At 43.9% G+C, this 24,162-nt stretch overlaps 1 protein-coding gene and 1 pseudogene across 42 annotated transcripts in view; both read left to right on the top strand.

Annotated features, from left to right (window-relative positions):
• Magi1 (membrane associated guanylate kinase, WW and PDZ domain containing 1) overlaps nt 1–24,162 on the top strand; it is a 605,639-nt gene that overhangs the window by 269,859 nt on the left and 311,618 nt on the right. The window lies entirely within an intron of this gene.
• Nucleotides 1–24,162, top strand: part of Gabarap-ps3 (GABA type A receptor-associated protein, pseudogene 3) — an 81,318-nt pseudogene that overhangs the window by 23,488 nt on the left and 33,668 nt on the right.

Raw genomic sequence — 24,162 nt, 5'->3', positions numbered from 1 at the left:
GTTGGTTGGGAAATCAGCTAGAACTGTGTAGCAGCATATATATATATACACACACACACACACACACACACACACACACACATATATACACATATATATATATACGTATATACGTATATATGTATATATGCATATTAAATTAGAGCAGTTCATTACCCTTAGGAAACATCAGACTCCCTCTACTACCTCCAAGACCAGTGTCCAAGGGGGTTGGCAGATGGGAGGTCAAAGTTTCAAGCTCCTCCTCTTTCCTTGGCTGGGTCTGCCATAGGCCCTTAACTTCTTATAGCTTTTACTTACCCTGCTGCTCTGGCATTTGGTATAGAAGAAGAGACAGTAAGGGGAGGGTTAAGAAGCCTGGGAAAGGCCTTTTCAGAACTTCTACCAAAAGTGAAATTCTATCTCCTGCCTTTCCATCGCCACCCCCAACCCCACCGTCCCTCCCTTTTTTGGTCTCCACTGTCTTCTCATTGGCGTTTGTTCTTTAAAGATATTCCGGCCGCTCAGTCAGTAGTGCTGACATAGTGTGCACAAAGCTCTGGGCGTGATGCATAGCATGACTACTGGATAGAGACACGGCATAAACACGCACCTTTAAATGTGAATGGAGCTGGGTTGGATCTCACCTATGTGGTTCGAGAGCATTATTTATCTGGCTGATTTTAAAGATCAACTTTCAATTTGTATAAAGTGGCTACATTTACAGGGAGAATTACTTTGGCACAAATGATTGTATGGACCTGTGTCCATTCACTACTCCTCGAGGTTGAAATGCTGATGAAATGCCGTGTGTGTGTGTGTGTGTGTGTGTGTGTGTGTGTGTGTGTGTGTGACATTTCTGCTCTGTCACATGATGCTTTGCTCTGCATCTATTCAATTTTGCATTCACCATACCATTTTCACCATTACAATCCTGGGTTGAATGGACATGGGGGCCATGAGTCTGGGTTCTTAAAGGTTTCCTAACTGTCAATATTTTATTGGCTTATTTTACCCTGGCTTAGCTGCCTGTGTAGTTTAAATACTGCATTGCTAGAGAAACTTGAGAGGAAAGTTTGAAACCATGGCTACTGATGTGTTCTCTTTTATCTTTTGCTTAATGACCCTCCCTCTCTTCTCCAGAGATGTTTTTGTCAATCTTGAGTGCCTGTTTTGATTATTTACAAAGTGCTTCTCTGTTGCATAGCACCAGCCTTGATGGATCCAAGTAATGAAATATTTAGTTTGGGAACATGAAGAGGTATGAGGGTTTTAAGTTACACCTTTGGAGCTCTCTCAGGGCAGCACTGAAGAGAAGTTGCCTACATCTGAGGTGTGGCCAGGCTTTGGGATTGAAGTTCCTCCACCATTAAGAGCAGCAGTGAGCATGTCTGTGTTTGATCAATGGGCTGTCAACCCTCCACATCCTCTGCCAAGTCTTTGGTTTATCCTACTGCCCTACCAGGACTGGCTCGCTTGCAGTGATGAATGAAACCCTGGGTTGTTTGGGTGTGGAATGTTTTTGTCTGTGTCTTGCAAAGATGAAAACATTGGTTCGGATTTAAAAGTAAATCGAGTGTCCTGCAAAAAAGCCGTTGGGTGGCTTCCTGTTGCAAAATAGATTGCTGACATGGACTCCTATGGCCCAGAGGGTTCTTTGCTGTCTGGTCACTGTCCACCTGTTCAGTGGTATCTCAGGTGACGTTCCTCCTTTCCTTATCTATTAACATGGCGGGACTTTCAGATTTGCTGTATTTCACTACTTTTGAGCTTCCATTTCCTCTCTCAGATTCCTTTCTCTTGTCCTTTTTCTTTCTTTGTCTGAATCCTCATCTTTCATTCCACCCCACTCCAGGCTGCTTCTGGCTCCTAACATCACAACCATTCCCTGTTCTTATCTTGGACCCAGCACAGTCTAAATTGATGCTGTTTTCAGCTCCTTCCCAGAGAAGAGCGTGGTTTATTTTTCACAGTTTCTCCATCCCTAGCTCGTGCCTGGTACATTGGATGCACTTCCCATACATCTGGCAGGGATGGAGAGATGACTCAGCGGTTAAGAGCCCTTGCTGCCCGTCTTAGTTAGGGTATCTATTGCTGTGATAAAACACCATGATAAAAGGTGTCTTGGGGAAGAAATGGTTTACTTCATCTTCCAGGGCACTCCATCGCTTAGGGAAGGCAAGGCAGGAACTGAAGCAGAGGCCATGAAGGAGTGATGCTTACTGGATTGCTTTCTCAAGAAGACCTGCTCAGCCTGCTTTCTTATAGCATTCAGGACCAGAAGTCCAGAGATGGCATTACTTGCAGTGAGCTGAGTCCTCCCACATCAATTATTAGTCAAGAAGGTGTACTGCTGGTCAGTCTTGTTGGGGACATTTTCTCAGTTGAGATTCATTCTTCTAAAATGACTCTAGCTCATGGCAAGTTGACTGAAACAAACCAAACGCACTGCCCACTTTCTTTCTGTCTGACACTTTAGACCTGTACAGAAATAAAAGTAAGTCTTAAGTGTATAGATTTTTCCTTTTTGATCAATAGACACATATGCTCTAATATCCTGTTAGAACTTCTCTTGAGATACTGTTTAACCCCAGGCCTATATATCAGTCTCTTGTAATTAAGAGACTTGAGGTTTGAATCATATGAGGGAGCTAAAGTTTTTGTGCTTGTTCAAAAAGTATTCTTTGCCATACTCATGCAATCTTCTCAGTAAGACATATTAATATTTTATCACCTAAGGTGGTTGGGAACTGTCTAATATATCATACAGGATATTCAGGGGGACAGGGGATATGGTTCAGTTGGTAAAAGGCTTTCTTCACAAGTATGGGGATTGGATCCTTAGTACCTGTGTGAGATGTTGGCCTGGGAAGAAGGGACTAGGTAGATCCCTAAGAATCTCTGGCCAGTCAGTCTACCCGAAGCAGTGAGCTTCAGACCAGGAGAGACCATGTCTCAAAAAATAAAGTAGTGGTATCTGGGGGAAATAACACCCGAGGGTGACTTCTAGCCTCCATACGTGCATGTTTCGTGGTGCACATGCCTACATACACATTCACACACATACCACAGACACACATGTAGCACATCCCCAAAATGAAATTCAAATTACAGCTTTAAAAACACTAACCTTTCCTTTAAAAGAATATCATAGGAGGTTTGTAGCCGGTCAGGATAAACCTTGGCAAATCTCATGAAAACAAAGATGCTTTAGCGTCAGAGATGTTTGCCCTGGTTTATATTTTGCACAGGTGCTTTTTATAAGAATCGGGAGGAGATTCACTGGATAGTAAGTGTTTTAAAAGTGAACAGCTTAAAGTGCGTATGCAATTTTTCAAGAATATCTGTTGTGAATAACATTCCTCTTAGGAATTTATTAAGACACTATTTAATTAGAATTTCAGTGAATTTCAAAAGCCCGACATAGCCGGTCTTCTGTGCTACTGAATACCAGCCACTTTAAGAAGTTTATTGGGGCAGAGAAAGTTCTCAGTTGAGCCTATACTCTCTGACAATATTAAATGACTTAAAATAACACTTTATTATTCAAATGCAAACTTAGAAATCTTTTTTTTCTTACTTCAAATATTACCTCAATAAGAATGTAGCTTGACATAAAACCAGGAAAATGAGAGACTTAAGGAAATGGCCTGAGAATCTCTGTGTCATTGTGCTCCACAGTATTTGTGTTAAAGTAATATGAGACGCATTGTGACTTACCCTTAACCTCAGTAAAGGTGTCTGAAACTCCAGCCAACCAGAGCCACTTTTAATTGATTGGGGATTTGGGAAAGGCACCGAGGAGTTTGCACAGCTGGAGAAAGCTGTGTTTGAGGCTACAAGGAAAGCAGGGATTATTAGGAACGGTAGGGTGAGTATGAGACTCCCAGCTCCCTGTGCACAGCCAAGGCTAGATGGAAGGAGATGGGTTCCAAAGGGCAGGGTCCCTGGTCACCTCCTCCCACAGGTGCATTTCTACAGAATGTTGGCTGTTTGTGCCTGTCGATCTTCTGGTGACTGTGCACTTGAACGTACAAACATCCTCAGGCACTGGTTTAAATGATTGTTGTAAACAAAAATGTAAATGAACTGTTAAAAATTACACTCCCAAACTTACAGACCATAGGGACCCAAGTAAGTCATTTGATACTTGTGTAAGTTAGATGAGAAAGAAAAGTCAGTACACAGCGAACAGTTCTGGCAGAGATAATCAGTAAAAGGTAAAAGATAAAGTTATTGATTTGGGAGAAAGAGAAGAATGATAAGGTCTAGAAACCCTAAGGAAGTGGACAGCAGTGAGCCTATAGACCAGCCAGCCCGGCTTGAGCTTCCTACTGAGGATACATGGCCTTTCCTTGATGTGTCAGCTGAGTTCACGCCTGGGGTGACTGCTCATTTTGTAACAACTGTGCATAAGAAAATTAGAGTTCAAGATTAGCAAGGAATGGCAAATTAGATGCCTCCTAAGGACGGCAGAGCCTGCTTAGGAGCGGACGCAGTTCAGCTACCTGTTCTGGTAAAGAAAGTCTAAAGGAAGAAATGCATTTGAGGGGATATACAGAATCTGCACATAAAATGGATCTCCCCATGACTCAACATAAAGAGGGCAGTGGATTTGGAGACCTCCTTACTCCTTTGCCTCTATGCACCCCTCACATCGGGAGACACTTCTGTAACTGTAACCATTTCAAAGAAAAGCAAGGGCTGCAGAGAGGGCAGGAAAAAGGAAAGTCCTTACTTGTCTGCAAACCTAATGGCTTTAGTTCAGTCCCTAGAACCCACATGATAAAAGAGCTGATTCCTGTAAGTTATCCTCTGATTTCCACATAGGTGTGCCATGTAAAAAAGTAAAAATAAAGACAATGTAAAGAATAAGAACTGTTTAAATTGAGCAACTCTCAAACAAAACCAAACAAAACAAAACATACCTAAACGACAACAACAAACCATCAAATTGAAGGCAGTTTATTTTCTGGAAGTTTTTAGCAGTATCTTAAAATCCCTAGCTAGCATTCAGCCATTGCCAGGGCTGGTGGAGGGTTTGGTAGCTTTTTCTTGGCCTTGCTGGCCTAGAGCTCATTTTCCTAAGGTTTCATTTGCCCCGACAACTTAGGACAGTTGGACTCTCCCACCCTGTGTCTTCCAGGAGTGTCCATCATGGCAGGGAGAGAGCTTGGATATTGGAAAGCATTCTTCAATTCTCTGGCACCATCTAACCTGAATTAACCTGCTATCTAATCTCCATGTGTCTGAGGCGAGTGTCACCCGTTCCGAGTTTGAGATGCCTGTGTGGTAGCATCCAGGAAGCAACCGGAACCATGGAGGAAGCTCTGAACTCTGGAGAAAGGTCTGGGGACTCACTGCTACAGAGATAGTCATCAAGGCTGTCCACTAACAGATCTGCCTAAAGGCAACCATGGAGGGAATGAGAGAGGGCACCTGGAGCGTTTTCAGATTTCCTTGGACGAGTTTTCATTGGGTCTTTAATCCGGGAGGAAAGTTGTGCCTGGCAGCCGTGTGATAATTACCTTTCCTGTAGCGGGTCCTCAAGCTGTTCTCGGGTTCAGCAAATGCCTTAGTGGAGTTCATTACTCTAGTTAGACTCACTCAGCACTGAAGGCATCGGATTTGCTCATCTTCTGGTTCAGCAGTCATGCAGCACGTAGAGCAGCAGTACTAGAAGCCACTTACCCCTGCCAAAACAGTAGCAAAGGAACGCCTTGCCTGACAGGCCAGAGGAGGCAGTTGTCAAGTGCATCCAGGAGCTCCTGAACCTGGAGGGTGGGCTGCCTCTCCCCAGCCAGTCCTGTTAGCTCCTCTTCTCCAGGTTCTGCTGCAAATGCTCTACAAAAGCAGTGGGAATCTTCCATCAATCTTAGCAGGGGGTAGCCCTGCATCTTGGAGATCTAAAGAATCAAGTTTCTCACACCATGTGTTGAGCGGAGTACCGAGCTGTAGAAATAAAAAAGAAGCTGCTTATTTATTCGTTGTTTGACAAATATGCCTTAAGGACTGGGACTTCAAAAGTCCCCTGGTTACCATATCAAGCAATCCCTCCCCTTTCAAGGAGTTCAAATTCTGAGACATACATGAGTGGGACGAATAATTACGAGTGTGTAAAGTCCTCTAATGGGGTTGGGTGTTCGATGGCTTAAGCCATATGTAGTATTTGCTGTGGACCTGAGTTCTACTCTGAGCACTCATATATCAGGAGTGGTGATGAGCTCTTCCAGTCCCAGTGCTGGAGAGACAAAGGCAGGTAGATATGCTGGTGCTCTCTGACTGGCCAGCCTAGCCTACTTGGTGGGTTTCAGCCCAGTAAGAAACCCTTTCTCTGACAAAGGTGGATTGTGCCTTAAAACTATACCCAAGACTGTGGCGTCCTCATACATGCCCATACCTATGAATTATGTATACACCCACATGCACATACACACGTAACCCAATACATGAACATTCCCTTTATGTACTCACACATCTGTGTGCACTCATGCATGTTCACCTGCACACACATGCATGTGTACCCATGCATGCGTATTATCTTCTTTAATGTGCAGGGTATAGATATAGGGAGTGGGAAGCAGGAAGAAAGGTCAGGTCAGGTCAGGGAAGGGATTGGTAGCCTAGGGAGTAAGGGGGCTGTCTGGTGAGCCTGCTTATAGCTTCCGACCAGAATTCAGCAAGTACATTTTAAAATTCACCCTTTACTGCTGTGTATTGCTTCTGTGCTATGTGAGACTACAGGGACAGTGGAGGGAGTTGGTAGCTTGCAGATTATACTAGGATAAATTGCAGCATTGACCCGAAAGTCTTTGGTGCTGTCAGGCTCAGCTGTGAAAAGGCGTTCTGCCTAATCATACATGTAAGGGGTGGACTGTTATGTTTGTGCATTGATTTTTAAAGAAGTGGGGGTAGGGAGAGATTGGCTGTAAATAGGTGGGTGTTGTATAAGCTGACACTTTAAACATATATGTGTACAGATTCTTCTTGACGTTTGGATTTAATGCTGACTTTGTAGGAGACTTGGAAATGTATGTGTGGAATCCCAATCAGAAAGTTCGTCATGTTTGTCACCTCTCGGGCAGCAAGTGCTCTATCCAGAGCTTGAGCCACAGGGCGAATCACAGCTCCCTTGTTTCTACTTAGATTTCCCAAGGGCCACATAAGCGGGAAAGCAAATTAAATAACAGGCAAGGGAGACCATATCCAGGCCTTGTGTGGGATTTGCATATGATTTGCATAGTGCTTTCTAAGCTGAAATCTGCTCTTTGAAACATTCACGATAGCGTTTCAATATGGCTTCCTGTCAGCCATTTCAAGGTATTTTCTACTCATTTTATTATTTTGTTCTTATTGACCGTCTACAAATTATACATCTCTTCACTAGAAGTATACAGCTCTAATTCTGTTCATTAATGCAGACAAAATTTAGGGTCCACCAGAGACCATTACTTGTCAAATGAAGCTCCTATTTAAGTTCTTCCTAGTCATGTCTTTCTCAGTCCTGTAGTAAAAGTGCCTTTATTTGGGCCTTGTCTCAGAAGCTTAGGGGACCCACAAGTGAACAGGGCAGAAAGAAAAAGTAAGCCATGCATTGGAAAGCTGTGAGAAGTCAACCTCTGACATCATTCTTAAAACCGTGTGCCATTTGAGATGGGTTCATTTATTTCGTAGACTCTTACTTTCTTCATTGTCCACTGGAGATAAAATATCAAGGGTTGTGGCAACGCTCAGCACAGGTCAGTGAGTAATGTTAGTCTGTTTATAGAATCTATCCTTCAGCCATATTGTGGGCATGAATTTTCTCTCTATAAGGTGGCAAGGGCCCCCTTGATGCTAGCCCAGGACATTAAGAGACAATGTTGACTAAGTGATGTTGGGGTCCCAGCCTCATGCTCTGTAGGGATCTGTAGGGCACCCTCCAGTGGTGAACAACGGTACTGCACATGTGCAGTTTTTGCACCTGGTGTCAGTTGGCCGTTAATATGCTAATGAGTGGGCGGTACCATGCTAATGAGGTGATTCATTCTCTGCCAATCCCTGGAGGACAAGTAGTGGGGTGATAGTGGGGTGACCCGTGCCCCACCAATCCCTGAGAGATTATTAGCATACTGTTGTGTATATAAGGCGAGCAACTTTGCTGCTCGTGGTCCCCGTGTCAACAATGAAGGTGTCCTGCAGTAAAGGCTGTTGAGAAGAATCCAACCGTGTTGCGTCTTCCTTGCCGGCCGAGGTGGGCGTGACAGGGATCAGAGTGACTAGTGTGCATTTTCGTGTTCTGAAGAGGTGTGTTGCACCTTAAAAGTACTTACATTTGCACTTAATATTTAATTAACACATGCATTGGCTTCATTAGAAGCAATTAAAGAAACAGCTTTAGGTAAAGATACTCTGTGAAGTTTCTGGACCCAGGCTGTTAGACATTCACGTTTTCTATCCTTTGAGGGTTTCTTAAGAGGTTTTACAGTCATATTTTAATTTTCAGAAGTGCTATCTGATACAGTCACAACATAGGCTTGAACATGTAGCTGTTCAGTTTTATATTAAGGTAGATTTAAGGTAGATTTAAGGCAGCTATAACATACAAAATGTTCGCATGAAAGAACTTTTTAATATATAACTTATGGATAGTTGTTTTTCAAAATGATAACTCACTAAGGAAATAATGTAAACTTTGTTTTTATTTAAAGGCTATCTGAAGAATCTTACAAGGAAGGGTATTTTTAATTTACAGCCAACAAGATCAAAGCGTTCTTAGTTGAAATAAATTTCGAACTGGGTACGATGGTATAGTTCCGTCCTTTTATACCCAGGAGACCGAGACAGGATAGTCAGTTGATCTCAGATCTTCAAGGCAAGACTGTCCCAAAGGGAGAGGAGACCTAAAATATTGCTACTTTGTCTAGGGCAGTAGTGTCTAAGCATGACTATGACATATGTTATGGACATGTATTATGTCATATGTAATGAACATGCATATATTTATCAAACAGCCTAGTTTAAAGCCAATTTCTGTGTCTGTCTTCAGAATGTTGGAGATAAGGTCTGAGGATTTTCATCCTCAGCAGATGTCCTGTGGTTTTGATGCTGAGTCTGGGGTTGCATGTGGAGAACTGCTTGCTGTAAGGAAGAATCGGCTGTCCTCGTGGCTGCATGGTTGGACCCTACATCGCTCAGCCTACGCTTCCCTCCTTAGCTCTACCCCAGTGCCCATTTCCCCCGCTTTTCATTCATTGTCTCCTGTGTTCTGTGTTGCGATGCATTGATCTTCCTTCTTTTTTGGGTTTTTACCACCGTCATTCCAGGACAGGAAGTTCAATATTTGGTATCTGACAAGAGGAAACCAAAATGTGAGATCATAAGACATTTCGATGGGTATATGAATGAGGAGATAGATGATGGTGAGGGATGTCTGTTTTACACAGGGTGAACAAGAGACACTGTCTTGGTACGGGAAGCATGAGCAGGCCCCATAGAACAGTGAGGTTAAGTGCATCTGGAGGGAAGTGGGTCCCAGATAGAGACTCAGGAATATGCCGTTGTGCTTACGCATGAGCAGAACGACCATCAGAACTGGAACCTAATAGGTGGTAGGGGAGGTGGACAGTGGATGGACACTGGATTTTATTCTAAATGAGAATGGTTGCTGTTGGAGGGTTCTGAGGAGTGCAGATAGGATGTAGTTGACCTTTGAAAGAGGCAGATTGTCCTTGTGGAGAATGGGAACAAGGAAAGCATCCTGGGTTTACAGGAGTAGAAAGTGACCAAAACACTGATATCCCATGCTGCTCCCGTTAACATCCCCAAATCAACTACCGGGGCCTTTGTCCATGGCTTGGATATTGACTTTCATGACTTGTCAACATAGCATGTTGTGGGAAACTGAGCAGTGGAGTCTGCCCATGGAATGGAAGTTATTTCTGTTTGTCCCACAGTCCATGTAATAAATGGTTTTTTAGTTCCTTCTCTGCCCTTGAAGACATGCTGGGAGGCATCTACTCCAGATTCACTCGTTCATTCGTTCATCCTGCGTCAGACTGATCTGTAAAGAGGGAAGTTGCAGAACCCAAGTTTTGTGTCCAAATGTGATGTAATCAAGATATCAAAATGAGGATTCAGTCATGTTTTGAAAAACCTTAAATTGATTTGCTTTTATATTTACGAGTATTTTGCCTGAACGTGTACATGTGTACCATGTGCATACCTATGGAAGTCAGAAGAGGTCATCAGATCTCCTGGGATTAGAGTGATGGAGAGTTGTAAGCCGCCGTGTGGGTGCTGGGAGTTGACCGTGGGTCTTCTGCAAGAGCACCACAATTTCTTAATCGTTGAGCGATCTCTCTGTGCCCCTCAGTCCTTTCTATACTAGGAAAGGCCGTTTGAAGGTTAGGGCAGTCAGGTGCAAGATTGCCCACGGCTCCTGGCACAGAAGGAGTGTGTCTTCCCTCAGTCCTCAGTGTCCCATGGTCACCTATCAGTCTGAGTTCCACAGCCCTTCCCGTGGTCTTCCAACAGGAGCAGTTGCTCACCACATTATTTGACAGAATGGTTCGTGAGTCAGTTTTGAACTTCTGAATACTTTCTACTCAAAATGCCTCCCCTTCCCCCCTCCCTCCCCCCTATCCTGCTCCTCCCCTCCCCTCTCCCCTCTTCTTTCTCTCTCCTTCTGTCTTTGTTACTTGAATTAATTTCTCTCTTCTTTTCACCTCACTAGTTACCCACATTGAAGAAAATTGTTTATGGCCATATGGGAATGGATTCCATACTAGCATTTATGTATTAATGAGGTTATTAATTTAGGGGTCTTCATCTTTTTCTTTTCAAAATTATTTCCGGTAATAAATACCCAGTAATTTACTAAAGTTTAGCTTTAGCATAAAATGCCTTAAATATAAAAGAAATTCCTCAATTGGTACACAGTGCCGAAGGGGCTAAAGTGTGTACCCAATGTATTCAATAAGAAAATAAAATAGAAGACCAAAGTTCTCATTCTGGTCTCGGAGACAGCTAGCCAGAGGAGTCGTAATTGTATCATTTTAGAATAAATCTTTTTGTGCAGTCGTGTTTACTGCCTGTTAGAGGACCTTGGATTGAGAAGTGTAACATAGGGGCTACTCATAGGAACACGGGTTAGAGGTCTTGTCATGGCACCTGCTGTTTGCAGCATAAGCTCTGTGTGTGCGTGCGTGCGTGCGTGCGCGCGTGCGTGCGTGTGTGTGTGTGTGTGTGTGTGCGCGCGTGCGTGCGTGTGTGTTTTTGCTATGCCCGTATATCCAGTGTCTTCCTCCATCACTACTTATCTCTTTTTAAAGATAGGTTAGCCAACACTTTCCAGGATCTGTTTGTCTCTGCCCTCTAATGCTAGGAGGAGGCTGCACAGCCATGCAAAGCCTTTTCCCTGAATCCTAGGGATTGAACTCAGGTCCTCATGGACTTTGCACTTTGCCCTTACCTTACCTGCTCTTCCAGCAAGCACTCTTACCTAGTGAGCTACATCCCTATCCCCCCTTTACCCCCAGCCACGTTTATCGACAATTACTATTAACCAGGTATCAGATATTATAAGGTCAGTTAGTTCCCACAACATCCTGGTATGAGGTAAGCAGGGACAGCTGCTCCTTGTAGATGAACGGGTGGTGGGGATGGGTAATGCCCTCTAGGCGCTGTTCCTAATGTAGCGTCCCACACTTCCATAGGCAGTGACTCTACCAGCTTCTACTGCTTGGATTTAGCTTTGCTGATTTTAGAAGTAGTTGGAATGTATTGCTGAGAATAGGAGGCCAGACTCTAATGCCTCTTATATTCTGTTCCTTAGTTGTCTGACTATATTTTACCACACTGATTTCTTCTTTATTGTTTTCACTGCTGATTAAAAAGAAGTCAGTATTTATTTATTGCTCATGTTTTCTCCTCTCCTGTATGTGCTGTGACTATGAATGCCCAGTGACAACTGACTGTCTCCTGGTTCTCTGGTACAAGCCTTCTTTCTCCCTGCAAAGATGCCCCGTCTCATTTTCTTTGCTTTCTTTGTGTTGTCACACTTTCCTGAGATAGGGCCTTACAGTGTAGCCTAGGCTGGCCTTAAAGGCACAGTCCTCCTACCCCAGCTTCCCACTGTGGCGCACACACCACATTCCGCTCCAGTTCCATCCGATGGCAGAATAGCAGACCTTTCAATACGAGATTTAAAATCTTTCAGGAAATCCCAATTTGGAGAATCTTCTTCACTGTTTTAAATCCTAAGTATCGTTGGGACCCCAAATCATGCTTCATCCTTGGGCTGTGTTTTGTATTTCAGGGGCTTTGAACTGCTCATGTAGGTACTGGAGGCCAGGTGTAAAATCTTAAGAAAAATGTTTGAACTGATTCATTTGCAGTCCTTACCCACAGCATGGTGATGGCCATGCTGAAGAAAACTCTAGGCACCCTACTGGGCTGCAGGGGTTAGGAGACACTGGAGGGGTGGACAAGGCTACTTTTGGTATCCAGTTCTTTAATAATGCCCATGTGTGTATGCATGTGTGCTTCCTTCAGTAACGAATTACTGTCATGTTGTTCCTTTCCTCCCTCCCCCACCTACCCCCTCTCCCTTCTTCTCTCTCCTCTCCCCTTTTCCCACCTCACTCCCCCACCTCTCTCCTTTCCTTTCTTCCATCTATCCAATAGCCTGTCTGTTAGTCTTTTCTTCCCCTCCCATCTCCTCCATCCCATCCTCCTAGAGTATATGTTTTCACAGGTCCCATTGTGAGCCCTGGACAGCGGACAGTGAACAAAATGGATTCAGTTGCTCCCTGCACAGGGCTTCCTTCCTTCCTAGTTGGGGCTGCTGTGCTTTGGGACTTGTCCGTTTTATATTTCCTGTCGAGAGTCAGAGTTTGAAGACGTGGCGGCTACACTGCAGGTTGATTAAAGCTGGAATTAGGACTTTGGTGGTGGTGGTGGTGCACATCTTTAATCCCAGCACATGGAAGGCAGAGGCAGGCAGATCTCTGAGTTTGAGGCTAGCCTGGTCTATAGGGTAAGCTCCAGGACAGCCAGGGCTACAGAGAAACAGTGTCTTAATGTCTTGAACCCTCTTGCCCAAAATGCAAAGCTGGAACTATGGGCTGTGTTAGAAGGGTGACAGAACTGGTTGCCTGTCAACAGGTGAAGGAGAGAAGCAGAATCTGCTCCAAAGAATGCTGAACACACAAAAACTGTAAGGGGAGATGAGGAATAGAGACAGTGTCACCCCGAAGCGCATACTAAGTATTTAAGAAGTGGCCATGGATTTGGGGGAAGGCTTAAGTGCAAGGATTAATGAGGTCATTGGAGATGAGGAATGCAGTGATGCTCTAGAATGTCAAGGTCAGGCTGTGACATCAAGAGTGAAGAGAGCCTGTCACTAGGTGTCCGTTATGGTCATTCACATACGTGTCGTTCTGCTGCCGCTGCCACCTGGGTTTTCCACTCACCGCAGCAGGCACAGTGTTTCTCCCTGATCTAGATCACTGCCAGTTACAGAGGGAGCATTTGCCAGCAGTGCGTGAATGAATGGGGAAGCCGGAGGAATGGAAGGACCTGTTGACCTGGAGCAGAGAGGCACGCTGAGAATCGGTTTATCCTGTGCTTCATAAAACCTGTTGGTCCTTAGTGGCCCTGGTAGTTTCTGAACTAATTGTTGTATCAGAGCGTAATCAGTTTTCCAATTACTGACTTGGAAATACATCCAGTCTTCGTTTTTAGTCTTCATAGATAGCCGTGTCAGAAAGGATTTTATGGGGAAGGAAAGAAATGTTGAGCTATGATCCAGGATGTGACATTGACTTCCTTCAGAGTAGCTGTGCTTGTTACTGGCTTGTGTTCTGGCTTTTGAAGAAAGTAACAGCTGAAGGGTTGATTTCACTACTAAAAGCGCCCGCCCCCTCTGTCTATGATGTAGTTAGAATGCTTTGTCCACAATGGTCTCCACTCCCTTTACTTACAGACCACCATGGCTCCTCTTTATCAATAGAAATGAGGCTAAGAGGGGCTGGAGAGATGGCTCAGCAGTTAAGAGCACTTACTGCTCTTGCAGAAGGACCTGGGTTCAGTTCCCACCACTCACATGCTGGCTCGTGACTGTTTGTAATTCCAGTTACAATTATGCTTCTTCTGACCTCCAGGCTCCTGCATGTGATACACAGACATAGACTCCAGTACATACACAATAAAACACATTTTTCCCCTTTAAAAGGGCTTAAAATTAAAACAGTATCTTTACCATTGGTTGGACATTGATGCACCCTGATAATCATTCTAGGCCTTTATATATATTGTGGGATAGTGTGTTCTAGGTCTGCATTTTACAGATGATAAAACAGAGGTTCATTAATGAACTTGCTGAAGTGATAACCACTAGTAATTAATCTTAGAATAAAGTGACATAAGGTCCTTGGGGGTTTCTAACCATCCCGTGCTAGATACTTTACACAGTTGGGTGAAACCCAGGAAAGCATCTGCAAATGTTTTTAGATTATAAAATAGGTCCAGTCCAGCCCAGTTCTCAGGAGAATGAAGTTTGTGTACAAAGAAGAGCATCCGTGAGAGAAGCACCGCTCTGGGGGCGAGAAAATCCGAAAGAAATACCCAGACCGGGTCCCGGGATAGTGAAAAAGCTCCCAAAGCTTGGATAGGGGACCTGGACAAAAAGAAATACTGGTGCCTTCTGATCTTACAGTTGGTCAATTCTACTTCTTGATCCAGAAGCGAATTCATCTCCGTGCTGAAGATGCCTTGTTTTTCTTTGTCAACAATGTCATTCCACCCACTAGTGCCATGATGGGTCAGCTGTACCAGGAACACCGTGAAGAAGACTTCTTCCTATACATTGCCTACAGTGATGAAAGTGTCTGGTCTGTGAAGTTACTGTCCCGGAGGTGGGGGTTCCATTCTACAAAGAGAATGGCGCTCCTTCCTTGACATCCAGCGCCTCCTTCAGGCTCAAACACCATCTCCTTTCTTCAGGACCTGCACTTCATGTTTGAGGCTGTCTCTCCAGTCCCTCTGAGCAGGAGAGGTAATGGTAGATGCAGCCGCTGTACCTCCCTCTTGCCCCTTGTTTACCCTCCATTCCCACTATGCTTTAGACTTCTGGATTGTCGATCTCTGTCACATCGGATGATTGTTTTGGTTTCTGTTCCCTTTCTAACTGCCCACTGGGCTCAGACCCCAATAAACCCTTCCTTTCACTACCTTCTTTTTGGGAGGTAGATGGCAGGGATTGACATTGGGTGGGGGAAGTAGGAGGCATATCAATAAAGAGGAAACCACCGAGCTGGGGGAAAAAATAGGGGCTAGAGAGGTGACTCAGTGGCTTATTTAAAAACACTTCGTTGCTTTTGCAGAGAAACAAGGTTCAGTTCCAGGCATCCTTATGGTAGCTCACAACCGTCCTAACTCCATTTCCAGGGAATCTGATCCTCTTCCAACTTTTATAAGCCATCAAGCATGTACATGGTATGTGGGCGCGTGCGTGCGTGCATGCGTGCATGTGTGTGTGTGTACATATTTATATGTACATTTATACATACATATATTTATAAATGTGTATGTGTATGTGTATATGCTATGCAGGTAAAACATTCATACATTGTACTTAAATGTTCCTTAATCTTGAAATTTAGAAATCTGGTTATTTGGAAAGCTAATTAAGCTTCAAATAGAATTTCAAAAGGGCATAATTGCGATTTTTTTTTTTTAACTGAAATTCTGTGCCCTGGAATCACCAACATTGGCAGCTGTGAGGTACTGAGTCCTGAGAGAATAAGGAACCAGGTGCTCTTTAGAGTAAGCCCGTGCAATTAGCTGGCAGACACTCCCCTGAGAAGAAACATGCTTGTAATCTCACCATACAGGGGGCCTAGGCAGGGGGATTGAGAGATGCACTGTAGACATAGATCTTGTATCAAGAAACCAAAACCAAATCAAGCCAAAATATCCCTGCTCCGGCGCCAGGCCCATGTACCCTGTAGCCCATGTGCATTTGACTCAGCATCAGTACCGTTAATCATGTAGCGTGCACACAATATTTGTGTTGACGGGAGTGATTCACTCTGACTTTAATGCCTCTGTTCTAAGTGCATCGTTTTGACTTCTGAGTAGTTAAGAGCCGTTTGGCTGCATCAGGCTAGATTTTGGCTTCCATTGAGAAGTTGATTAAGTTGAAAATGGCTTAGGCACTTCCTACAATGATTTCACTGCAGATACCCACATCTCTTGTGTGCACTCGTGCGCGAACACAGCAATGGCAGCCGGAAGCTGAACAAGGAAAGCATTGCTCACAGTGTGACTTGTGCAGGTGCCTTGGCTTGGGATGTGCCGGGATAGCAGGTTTCCGTGCCGATAGATTTTGAAAATCCAAGCTCTTACATTTTTATCAGCACAGCCAGAGATGTAGAACAGGAGTGTTCTTAAGACAGACGGGGAGACCTTGGAGTTCAGGGCTCACCCGAGTGTAATGTTCTGTCATGTTTTATTTGCTAAGAATATTTGCATAGTAGTTTGAATGGAAATTATGTGGTCAAAGAGGACAAGTAGGTTTCTAAAATGCAGAACGTCCCAGCCCCTTAGCATGTTAATGCTTATCCTGACTTTCCTAGGGGTTTGGCATGCAGACTGTTACAGTTGCTCTGGACAGTCTAAAAACCAGTTCAGGAATTTTGCTGGTCTGGTAAATGAGGTTTATTTAGCAGAATATCCTTGTGTTATAATACTACACCGTATGATTCGTGACTACTAGGGTTTTTGCTTTTAAAACATGTATCCTGATGCTACAGTCCTGGCTAGCCTGGAACTTGCTATATAGACCAGGCTGACCCCGAATTCACAGAGATCTGCCTGGCCTCTATCTCCCAAATGCTAGGTAGACCAAGGCATATGCCATCGCTAACAGCTTGATTGCAGATTCCCTAAACAGATCTTCATAATGGTTAAAGTTGTATAGATCTTGCCCTACACTTGTTATTTATTTATTTTGGATTTTTTGTTTGTTTCTTCTCACCCGAGCCATCAAAAAAAAAAAAAGTGTATCCCCCATGTATGTTCAATCTTTTGTTGAAGGTGTCCATGCACCAGCTGCGCCTGGCTTTCCAAACAGTGAAATTGTGCCTAGAAACCATGTCTGCATGAACTACAAGTCTACAGATGTCTCACCAGGACCAGGCACATTCTAACCCCAGTTTGTATTATTTCTGGTGTTGTTGTTTATCTGTTTCCTCCCTCTGTATGAATTTGTTTCTGAAGGGAACTGTGGAAGCAAAGAGACACCACTTACTCCCTCTATCTGTAGTAGAAGTTGGGCTTTTCTGCTTGCCCAATCATGCTGAAATCCCATTGGTGGGTCATGGTCATGTGATTTTCATGCCTGCCTCCTGTGAAAGGTTGTGTGATAGACAGAGCTGGGCTGGGACCCCTGCTGTCTTTTGTGGGAAGGGATATGTCCTTCCTAGGTAATATCCTTGTGCAGTCAGGAATGGGGCTTGGACCATGAGCCCTGGAAGAAGTTAAGTTGCTGTGGGACAAAGCAACAGGAAAGCATCCTATGCCTTGGTAGGTAAAATAGCAGGAGACCTTAGCCTGTCATCTTGTGAAATTCTCTTTTCCTGTTAATCAAATTAAGGTTTTCCTTAACTGAACTTCTAGTTAGTTAAGGTGTAGCTAATTATGTTTGGTGGATAATTGGTGCAGACAGAAGAAACAAATGGATATAGTACAAAAGTAAAATCAAGTGTGAAGGCAAGTAGTTCAAGGTTGGCCTTAGTACTGCAAAGTGCCTAACAGATCAGGCTCCAGCAAGCTGAAGCTTAAGCTGTGAGAGTCTCCAAGTGAACCACACCCTTTGACATTGCCTCTGTGGACTAGTGTCAGGATTTGCTGAATTTTGTTGTTTCTGTAGAATTCAGAGATTATGATAGGGCCAGTTATTTGCTGCAATAAAGTGTACACACACACACGTATGTATGTATATATGTATATATGTATGTATATGTATATGTATATTTTGGAGAAAAGATACTCACTGTGAATCTGAAGGTCAAGGGTTCAGATTTGTTCAAAGTGAAATCTTGGATAAAAGTGAAGACTTGTTTCCTTGTGAGAGGAGCTGACTCCTGGCCCATTGAGAAGACTGTTCAGTGGAGGTATTCTTGGAGCGTTTGTTTTCTCTCCATGACACCAGTACCTGGGTCTCAGAGGGATTTTGTGCTTCTTTCTTTTTTGGTAAATTGTATTATTATACCACATTTTTAGCCATACCGTATCATGTTGTTCCAATGAGGATGGTTTGGGATACAAAACTAACAAATAAAAATGTCTTTCGTTTCTCCTACTGTCATCTGCAGTTTAACTAGTTTTTCACAGCCTACAGTAAAGCAAATAATAACAAACAAACAGACAAACAAACAAACAAACAAACGTGTGGAATTGGCCGTGTGTGGATGGTTTTCTTGTCTTGTCGCTTTCTACCCACAGTCTGTGAGATATTTTTGAGTTCTGTTTGTTTGCCTCTGGTAGAGTTAATAGATAATTCATCCTCTTGATTTCCCTAATGCTTAAAATTATGTAGTGACTAAACTGTCTATGAGAAATAAAAGAAGCCAAGTTGATGGTAGTGAATGATGCATATTGAAGTGTGTGTAATGCGTGCTCGGGGCCAGCTCTTCCTAGGGATCTTGTCAGTGCCTGTTCTGATTAAGCAGCTCCCGTGTAATGCTTGAGAACATGCATTTCCAGCCATTTGCTGAAGCCATTATTTCTGTTCTTAGACACGTTATAAACAGAAAGGCTCTAGAAACCTGTGCACGGGCTCATTATGAGTCTCAGTCATAAAATTGATTGCTACAGATCCAGTCGAGGTCCTGAGGCTGCATAGCAAGCATCTTTACCCGCTGAGCCATATTGCTGGCCCCAAGATCCACATAGTAACGTTCTTCGTGTATTAGAGTATTAAAATCATAAAAATCATAATTTGTGGCATTGGAAAGATGGCTTGGCCGTTAAGAGCACTTGCTGCTCTTGCAGAGAACCCAGGTTCAGTTCTTCGAGCTCATGCAGCCTTTCATAACCACACATAACTCCAGTTCCAGATTGTCCAAAAATGTCTTACCTCAGTGGTCACCCTGCACATATGTGGCACATGACCTAAAGTAAAGTAAATGCATTTTTAAATCATACTTTAGCATGCTTACCCTGCAAGTCTGAGGACCTGCGTTCAACCCCCAGAATGTATGTCTAAAGAAGCAAACAAACAAACAAGCCAGGCGTGATGGTCATGCTTGTAATTCTAGCAGTAAATGGTGATTGCTTGGTTTTCATCAGCTTAACATAAGCTAGGATCAGCTGGGAAGAGGCAACATCAGATGAGGATTTGCCTTCATCAGATCCTCTGTGCCAAGTTTGTGAGGCATTTTCTTCATTAATGACTCATCTGGTTTGGGCCCTGCTTACTTTGGATGGTACCACTTTGGGGCAGGTGGTCCTGGGAGTGTAAGAAAGCAGGCTGGAGAGCAAGCTAGTAGTCAGCATTCCTCCATGGCTTTCCTTCATTTTAGAGTATGACTAAGACGTGTAAACAAAGTGAACTCTTTCCTTCCCAAATCACTGGGTCATGGTCTTTGTCACAGCAGTGAAAGTAAACTGACAAACAAGGGATGTTGTGCTAAAGTGAGTCCCGGGATTCTCTGGCTAGCTAGACGGACGACTCCTGATGGGATTCAGCCAAGGTTGTCCTCTGGCCTGCACATGCATGTGTGCACTCACATGGAGGCAAAAACCATGTGTGGAGAGAATCTCCTCTAAGCATCATCAAGTGTCAGTAAAAAAGCCGATGGCCAATGAGGTGAGGCAGGAAATAGGAGGTGGGATACTGGCAGGAGGAGAGAGGATTCTGGGAAATAGTGAGAGAATAGAAAGAGACAGATGCAGGGAAAGATGCAGAGATTAGAGAGAGGCCCCCAGGAGATGCCAAAGAAGCAGGCCGGCGCTGAAGGAAAGGTAACTAGCCAAGTGTTATCGACTCGTTAGAATGAGTTAAGTAAGTTATGAGCTAGTCAGGGAGTGAGCCAAAGCTTATGGCCTAGGCATTTAATAATAAATTGTCTGGGAGGAAAAGTGGATTTTACTTTTTTTTTTTTTTTTAAAACAACCAACCACACTTTGCCTTTACAATTGAGGAATGAGAAGGCTTTCAGCTCAGAATCTTGGGATTTTGTTCACGGGCACAGTGTTCAGTTGTGGCCGGCTTATCAGCACCCTGTGAAATCCTCCTTTTGCCTCCAAGTTGCTGCAGCAAGCTTCCTCTTCTCTATATTTGGAGATCGAATTCTTTGTTTTGTTTTGTTTTCTTGTGGTAATGTGGATCAAACATAGGGCCTTACACATGCCATCCAGGCAAGTACATTCCCACTGAGCTGGGCTACAACCACAGCCCTTTCTCTCTGCTTTCTCAAGATCCACCCCCGTACAGACAGAATGGTGTACCCTGAACCCAAAGACCACTGTATGCAAAGGGCCAAGGCTGGCCTTCAGTTTGGTGCGACCACCTATGGTTTAGTCAGGCAGACTGTCCCATAAGCCCAGAGTCCATGGAAAAACTCAAGGAACCTCCGTCGTCCTTGTAGGCAGCACAGCACACAGCCGGCAAATAGCACATTCGTCTTGGAGGTGTTTTCTCTGCTGTTCACTTTGTTCCCACCGTAACTGGGAGAGAAGTCGCCATGGCCATATTTGCACTGACAGATTTGTTTTGCGCTGTGCTGCAGTGGGGTGTTAAGCGGAGGCCTGTGAAGAATCGGAAACATTTTGAGGGTGGGGGCATAGCTCCAAACAGACTGAATTGTGTTTTTTTCCAGCTGAGTCTTTTTCCCGGGAGCTCTGGAGCTCTAGTGTCAAGGGAACAGACATCATCCAACCCTGGAAAGGTGACTGCAGTTATGTGGGGCTGTGAGTTCCTTGTAGGGCTTTATCCAGATCTTGCTGTTTGAATTTTGTTTATTGTTTTTGTTTTGAGACAGGGTCTTGTACAGCCCAGGGCAGCAGTAAACTCTTTATATATTCTGAAATTGGCTTTGAATTCTTGATTAGTCTGTTCTCACCTCCCTGGTAATGAGACTGCATACATGTACCACCATACTAGCTTTATAGATCAAAATTTGAAGGTATTATTGGTGCTAAAATTAAAATGATAGAATTGGTGGAACGAGAATAGTAATATATAGGGTGGATTTATTAGTTGCATGGAAAACAACGTTTCCTTATATGTAAAGGATTAATTGTCATTTCTAAATTGCTACTCACATACTTGAACTGAAAATGTTTTAGCCTTCAGCCAAGCTACATTCTTTGAAATCGTACTTCACGTGAAATGTATACACTATGGCTTTCCCTCATTTGACACAAAGCGATTTCAGTAACCACAGAATATAAAATATATCCTCTATAGGGCATTTGAAAAGTAGATTAAATTTTTGAGAAAAGAAAAAATTAAAAAGCAAATGAGCATCTCCAGCACCCCCAAAATGACAACGATCGAGAATTTTTTTCTAATTTTTTTTTTTTTTAAATTCGGAAATGTTTAAACCTGTAGTCACCTTTTCACTGGATGACATTGTTCTGTTGGTTTTGTATTCTGGCGTTTCATTAAGCGCTATGAAGAATGCACATTAAAAATGCTCATTTTTAAGCACCTTTTTTTTTTGACTTGGAAATCTGAAATAATTATAGGTTCACATGTAGACTTAGGTTGCATTGAGCACCATGGGGAAGGCACACTGAAAGCACTCATTTTTAAGCACTTGGGTTTTTAATTGGAAATCTTTGAAATGACTACAGATCTCCATGCAGGCTTATGGAATAGTGTGGTGGGATCCCTCCAGTTTTAGTACAGTGTCCCCGAAGCTGTACACAGAGCGACAGTATAGTGCTGCACCTAGGACCTTGAAATTGATGCAGTCGATAGCAGGTTCACGTCTCCCCAGTTTTGTGTGCACTGGTTTGTGTGGATCTGAGGGTTTTCATCACCCTTCTAAGATGGTTTGTTGGTTAGGCTGTTGGTTAGTTTTCCTAAGCTAAAGTCCCGTGGGAAGAAGGGACCTCAACTGAGAAAGGGTCTCCTAAAAATGGCTTATAAGTAAGTCTGTGGACGGTTTCCTTGATTAGTGAGTGATGGGAGAGGGCCCAGCCAGCCCATGGGGGTGCTACTAACTGGGCAGGTGGCCCTGAGCAGGTGAGCAAGCCTTGAGAAACAAGCCAGGGAGTGGCTTCAGTTCCTGCCTCCACATTCCTGCCTTGACTTCTCTCTAGGCTGGATGATGATGCAGAAGTGTGAGTGAAATAACCCTTTCCTCCCCAGGTTGCTTTTGGCCATAGTGTGTTACCACAGCAAGAGAAACTTTAGCTATGTATCACCACAGTCACGTCACAGAGCTGGGCCTGTAGCTCAGTGTTTTGGCTGGCACATACAGAATCAGTCCTCCCAGCAACACATGTGCACATGTACATGTCCCACAGGTCCCACACCATCAGTATAACATTTATATTCATATCTGCCCTTTTCTTTTTTTTTTTTCTTCTTAGATTTCCTAGCCTATAGTAACTGCTAATTTCTCCTTAGATTCTAAATTTTATACTTTTGGAATATGCAGAAGTATAAAATATGTTGCTGAATCATATAGCCCAGATTACAGACTCACCCGTCACAGGATATCTTGGCTAATTCCAGACACTCATTCCAGGCACTCCAGTGAAGCTGCTGTGAGAATTCATACGCAGACTGTTGCTGTGTTTGTTCTCTCAGCGAGGATTTCTGTTCTTGTGGTTAAAGTGCACAGGCTGCAGAATTTGAATGGATGTTTTAATTCTGCGAAGGATTCTCCAACAGGTTGCAGGAGCAGCCTCCCATTTTACTTACTGCCTTACTCAGGGTGAGCAGCCAGTATCTGAAACATTTGAAGGCGCGGACGCTCAGATTCTAATTTCAGAATGCTTTGGATTTAGAATTTTGTGGTTCAAGAACTGGAAGAGCTTGAAGGGACTCGAGACCCCATATGAACAACAATGCCAAGCAACCAGAGCTTCCAGGGACTAAGCCACTACCTAAAGACTATACATGGACTGACCCTGCACTCTGACCTCATAGGTAGCAATGAATAGCCTAGTAAGAGCACCAGTGGAAGGGGAAGCACTGGGTCCTGCCAAGACTGAACGTGATTGTTGGGGGGAGGGCGGCAATGGGGGGAGGATGGGGAGGGGAACACCCATAAAGAAGGGGAGGGGGAGGGATTAGGGGGATGTTGGCCCGTAAACCGGGAAAGGGAATAACACTCGAAATGTAAATAAGAAATACTCAAGTTAAAAAAATAAAATAAAATAAAATAAAAGAATTTTGTGGTTCAGGGCGCACCGCCAGGCTTTGGACATCCCTTGCCTATCACGGCAAGTGGGGTCCTGGGTTCCATTTCCAGACCACAGTTAAGCAATGCAGCTTAAGAACATTCTTAAGTCTGAAAAGCTTCAGCCCTGACCTCCGCCTTCCTCCAGGTAGTGTAGAAGGGTCACTTCCCATGAGCACAGCCTGGCTGATCACATCCTCGCTGGTCCTTGTTTGGTGGGGCCACTGTGCTTTAGCCATTCCGCTAGAAGCAAGGCAGACATACTGTGTCTGAACTTACCTGCTTCCAATGGATGCCAGTGTGTGGTGGGCATCCTTCTCATGGGCTTGCCTGTCACTCTCAGCCACATGGCTCTTGTTCCGGTCCTTAGCCCGTTTTTTTGAGCATTCTTTGTAAGTCCTAGTTCTTTGTCACCTCCAGGTTTTTCCTAGCCAACAAATTGCCTTCATTTTATAAATATATGGAGAGAGAGAGAGAGAGAGAGACTAGTTTTAGAAACGTTCTGCAGCAAAGCTAAGAAAACTTCACAGATTTCCCATCTATTTGCTATGAAGCCTTCCTGAGCTGTAGAGATGCCTTAGCAGTTACTAGTGAAGCCTCCTCTCTAGAGGGTCCTAATTAAGTTCCCAGCACCCATGTCGGATGGCCTACAACCATTCGAAGCTCCAGTTTCAGAGGCTCTCATGCCTCTGATCTGACCACGTATGTGCACAGACCCATATACATACATATAGAATTAAAAATTAAAATGAAATTTAAAAAAATAGGGGAACTAAGG

This window comes from Rattus norvegicus, chromosome 4 (genome assembly GCF_036323735.1).
Source record: "Rattus norvegicus strain BN/NHsdMcwi chromosome 4, GRCr8, whole genome shotgun sequence".
Classification (NCBI taxonomy): Eukaryota; Metazoa; Chordata; class Mammalia; order Rodentia; family Muridae; genus Rattus; species Rattus norvegicus.
The sequence above is the reverse complement of the archived record's forward strand: the minus strand, read 5'-3'. Positions and strand labels throughout refer to the sequence as shown.